Source organism: Rutidosis leptorrhynchoides, chromosome 6 (genome assembly GCF_046630445.1).
Source record: "Rutidosis leptorrhynchoides isolate AG116_Rl617_1_P2 chromosome 6, CSIRO_AGI_Rlap_v1, whole genome shotgun sequence".
In the NCBI taxonomy this organism is placed as follows: domain Eukaryota; kingdom Viridiplantae; phylum Streptophyta; class Magnoliopsida; order Asterales; family Asteraceae; genus Rutidosis; species Rutidosis leptorrhynchoides.
Genome location: NC_092338.1, coordinates 406283405 through 406289349, shown reverse-complemented (window position 1 = coordinate 406289349; position 5945 = coordinate 406283405).

Genomic DNA, 5945 nt, shown 5'->3' with positions numbered 1-5945 from the left:
TAAAATTGATTAGTCATACATGACATAATCAAGAGTGGAATCCCATGCTAGTTCCTATTGGTATATACTCATAGTAAGTACGTTTTGAAGCTGTGTATAATACGGGTAAGAATACGACTAGAATTCTTGATGAAAGAAAAGAATGGAAAAGTAACTGTAACCATTTTCGTTAAGTATGAGTGTTTTGATATATGTCTTGAAGTCTTCCAAAAGTATTTTAATACATCTAAATACACTACATGTATATACATTTTAACTGAGTCGTTAAGTCATCGTTAGTCGTTACATGTAAGTGTTGTTTTGAAACCTTTAAGTTAACGATCTCAATTAATGTTGTTAACCCATTGTTTATTATATCTAATGAGATGTTAAATTATTATATTATCATGATATTATGATATATTAATATATCTTAATATGATATATATACATTTAAATGTCGTTACAACGATAATCGTTACATATATGTCTCGTTTCGAAATCCTTAAGTTAGTAGTCTTGTTTATATGTATATAACTCATTGTTAATATACTTACGGAGATACTTACTTATCATAATCTCATGTTAACCATATGTATATCCATATATATATCGTCATGTCGTTTTTACAAGTTTTAACGTTCGTGAATCGCCGGTCAACTTGGGTGGTCAATTGTCTATATGAAACATATTTCAATTAATCAAGTCTTAACAAGTTTGATTGCTTAACATGTTGGAAACATTTAATCATGTAAATATCAATCTCAATTAATATATATAAACATGGAAAAGTTCGGGTCACTACAGTAGGGAGGATGTAGAAGCAACAGGTGAATCAGTTGGTGTTGTATCTTCATCAAAAAGACTCCGTTGAGTCTCCACAGTAGTTGACTGTGACGGTGTAACTGGTACGGCTTGAACATTTGAAATTCGTTGAGGAGCATAAAGACTATCAAACAAGATATCCAGTTCCTCTGATGTAACCGTAGGAACACCTTCGTCGAGAAAATTGAGTTTTGCGCGGAAGAAGAAGTAGCCAGGTTAGGATCGGGTTTTGAACTGAGTTGTTCAAAAGCCATTCCCGAAAATTCATCGAACTTGACATTTATGCTCTCTTTAATCATTTTTGTCCGTTTGTGATAAACCCGATAAGCAACTTTGTTCGAAGAATAACCGAGAAATATGGCTTGATCGCCATTTGGATCAAACTTTCCGAGGCTGTCAAAATCGTTAAGCACATAGCATATATAACCAAAGACACAGAAATATTTGACATTCGGGCGTCTACCATATAATAACTCATATGGAGTTTTATCAAAACGTTTATTAACAATACAACAATTTTGGGTATAGCATGCAGTTGAAATGGCCCCCTCCCACATTTTTGGAGGTAGTTTGGAGTAAGCAAGCATCGTTCGAGCTGCTTCGCACAACGTACGATTACGTCGTTCGACTACTCCATTCTGTTGGGGGGTCCGAGCAGCAGAGAACTGATGTTCAATGCCTTGGTCTTTCAAATAACTATCAAGCAGGGCATTCTTAAATTCCGTCCCATTATCAGTTCGAATGCTCTTAACATGTTTGTTAAAAGAGCGTTGAGTCTTTTTAATGAACTCAATGATAATGGCGGGGGTCTCTGACTTAGTTCGCAAAAGAAAAATCCATGTAAACCGGGTATAGTCATCGACAATGACAAGCACATGTTTCTTGCCACCGAGGCTAGAAATACGCATGGGTCCACATAAGTCCATATGCAATAATTGCAAAGACGATGAAGTACTGGGGTTTTGCTTAAGCGGATGATTAGTCCGTTTTAGCTTACCCATCGCACATGATGGATACACATGATGCTTATCATAGCGAAAGGTTGGAATACCATCAACTAAGTCTTTAGAGATTAGTCGATTGATACCCTTGTAATTCAGGTGTGACATCTGATGATGCCATAACCATGAATTTTCTTTGGTAGAACGAGTGGCCAAACACATTGTTGTATGTGAACGTGCATCATTGAGGTCAATAGTGTATAGTGAAGCACAACGTTTACCAACAAGAAGATCATTTCCTTCGGTGGATTGCACCGAGCATTGTCGACGTTCAAACATAACTTTAAGATCTCCATCACAAAATTGACTCACACTAAATAAACTGCACCCCAAACCTTCAACATATGAAACCCGTTTGATTGTTATGCCATTTTGCACAAAATCTCCGTAACCCGTTATCGCTGCAATTTCATCATTTCCAAAAGTAACCGTTCCTAGGAATTTGTCAATGAAGTTGACAAGCAAGGATTTATCGCCCGTCATGTGTCGAGAACAACCGGAATCGATATACCAAACACAGACGTCGAAACCCTGTAAATGTGAATTTCCTAGAGTTTAGGTACCCAAAGTTTCTTGGGTCCTCTACGGTTAGTACCAACAATAAACTTTGGATCAACGACAAGATAATCACATAAAGTATCATGCAGTTTAGACAATAAAGAAACATTTAAAACCACATTACATGAAGCATCATACGCAATATCAAGTTTTACATCGTTATCAGAAGTCTTAACACACAACTTATTCCAAGTAGATGTTTTGTTCACAGACGAAAATTGAAAAACATGAGATGATTTCCTAGGCCGACTAGCAGATTGCGTTGGTTTGGTTGCTACTTTATTAGTCGTGGACTTAGGAACCCATACAAATTTGTAATTCAAGTTTGGATTATGACATGTGACACAAAAAACACCTTTGTTAGTTAGACGTCCAAGCTCTTCAGTTGACACATGAGATGATTGATTTTGCAAAATTTCCAATTTGATTTTATGTTCTTTTGCATCACACTCACTTAAATCAGGTTTAGGACTTGTGTGTTGTGTGGACTTAACTGATGTCGTTAAAAGACTCGCTTTTGAAGTTTTTGTCATTGGAATCATAGGAATCTTTTCAGTTGACACAGAACCATCGGAAGAATGAACCTTTTTGACAACAAATTGAGTTGTAGAAACAACTTTTGAACCACGATTGCCAAATTGAGAACGTAGAGGATTTTTAAGAATAGTAATGGGTTTTACACCCTTATATAGTAATCCCACCAATACATTCAAGCACATTGGTTTCAACATTAGACGATTGCTTAAGTGTGTTAGCCTGTTTCAGTTGAATTATCTTTTGTTTTAAGCTTTTAATCTCAAGACATAATTCTTCAGCAGAAACTATCACTTCACCCTCCTTAAAAACATAGGAACATTCTTTCTTTGGCAGTGAAGGCAATTTATCACACAGAGCAAACATTTGTTCTAATGATTGGCACTTAAGTTGCAAGTCAATATTCTCCTTTTCTAGTTGAGCTACTATACAATTCAAATTACGTACAGCAGGTAAATGCAAATAATAATCGTGCAAAGGATCAAGTTGTCTTTCAAAATCTATCAAAGGTTCAATGATCGGTTAAGTATGAGGTTCTACTTTTTCATCTAAAGAATTTTGACCTAGAGATTCTGTCTCAAAGAAAACAGTTAGTTCATGTGCTAGGTCTTCACGGAAAACATTATCAGAACATGCAGGTAAAGCAGGTAGAATTGGTTTCACATCAAAAGTTGGTTCATCAAACACCTCATCTATGTTAACAATGCTAGAACTAGGTTTGTTAAACACGTCATTCTCAAGCATTAAAATGTATTTCTCTAGCATGAGTGTAGGAATGTAAACCAATCTACGTGTCGGCACATAATTAGCACATTGCACATTCTTTTCAGTTTCAACAAGATCCTTCAAGAAATCAGGATTTGATTTACCCATTTTTGCATTAATTTTCTCATACATTAAGCTAATTTGATGGTATTTTTTAGATTTGCGATTAACAATAATATCATCAAAATCAGCATCGGAAGAATGCACAAAATGCGGTGGTAAACCAACTTGAAAGTAATCAGAATGATATAATCGTGGAATCTTTTTGGAAGCTCCATCTAAGATCTTAGGATCTTCAAAACCCAACCCCCACTTTTCACCATGAATCATTTTTGGTCTATTCATGAAAATCGTTTGTTTTGAAAGTTCCATATCCATGATAGCTTTGGATTGCTCTGTTCGATAGAGTTTTTCCTCATATCGAGCAAGTTGAGCTTTCATTAGAACAGACTCTTTTGACAACGAAGAGATTTCAGTGTCTTTTTCAATTATTGCGTTTTCCAAATGAATAATTTTCTTGTTTAGCTTTGAAAGTGGGCTTCATGTTGGTTTTTTAAATCAGAAAGATCTTTTTCTAAGAAATGAACTTTTTCTGCAAGTCGTTCAGATTTTAAACGATAATTAGTTCGTTCGACTTTAATCGGATGAATTGTCTTTTTAAGATCTTCCAACTCAGATTCCGAGGAGCTGAGTTGGACGGTCAACTTTTGCAATTCCGATTGTAATTTGGATGAAGATGGTTTGGTCTCAGAAAGTTTGATTTTATCTTTTAAAACCTTGTTTTCAGATTTTAAGCCTTTGACTTCTTTTGACATTGAGACCAGATTCTTCATCAAGTCATTTTGCATTTTTATAAAATCAGGTGAGATTTCAGTTGATTGTACCTCATCATCGTCAGATGTTGAGTCAGAATTCTCCAATGCTTCCTTAGCTTTGATGAGCTTAGTCACCTTGCAAACATTTGCATGTTCCACCTCTGAGTCTGAATCATCAGTCCAGTTAAACTAAGTATCATCAACCGGTTTCAGCTCTCCCCCAGTTTCCACAATCTTAGCCATCAACATTTTCTTCTTGTAGTAAGCTGCGTCCTTCTTCTTAGGCATCTTGCACTCACGAGAGTAATGACCAGCTTTGCCACAATTGAAACAGATTGAATCTTCCTTCTTGAAATCATCAGCACGTTGTTGTTTGGATTGATCAGCTTTCTTGTAGTACGAGGAATATGATGAGTGTTTGCGTTGATTGCTTGATTTGCCTTTAAACTTGTGTTTGTTCAAGGCGTTTGTGAACATGGCTGCCATCTTGACTAATTCAAGGTGTGAATCATCAACATCAGAAAGATTCAACTCTTCAAAATCAGTTGATTCTTCAACAAGCACTTTCTTGGACAGGCTTTGGGAAAATGATTTGCTCTTCTTTTTGGCAATTAGAGCAAGAGGATCGCCCGGAGAAGATTCTTTCCTTACTTCTTGAAGTTTAGACACCTCAGGTTGGTAATGCATAAGAACTCCAACAAGCTCATGAATAGTCAACTTGTCAATCTCTTTGGTAGATCGAACAATGGTTCCATAAGGAAGCCAATCAGCATTGAGCTTTTTGAGGAATTTCATGTTGACTTCAGCATGTACTTTTACAATCTTACACCTTTTCAACTCATTGAGAACACCATTGAAACGACGGTAGGTATCCTTGAGTTGTTCTTCTGGTTCGTGCTTGAAATCTTCATACAATCCCAAAGCCTTATTCAATTTAGTAACGTCTGACATGTCATAACTTTCTTGTTGTCGTTTGATCTCATCCCATATATCTTTTGCAGTAGTGTTGCTATCAATATTTTCAAATAGCTCATATGGGATAGCTTGCATGACAATATTCTTAGCCTCTATGTCACCCTGAGCTCTTTCACGTTTATCACCAGAAAGTTCATAGACTGGAATTGGCATACCAGTATCCGGATAAAAATCAACAACTGGACCATCTCTCAGAGAAGCCCAAATATGTTTAGCTTTCTCACCCTTATAGTCTATGTACTGAGTAATACGATGAAGCCACTGAGTGTACTTGCCATCAAACAACACTGGAGGTCGGGAATCTGATCCAATGATAAGAGTATCTTGAGTAGACATCTTAAATTGAGGTAGATTCGGTATTAAACACAATCTATGATCAGGGTTCAGTATAAAATCTAACAAGAATGTCAGATTCGGTAAAAGATTCGGTATAGTAGCAGATTCGGTAAGTGGTTCGGTACTGTAGCAGATTCGGTAACAATTCGGTAAATCA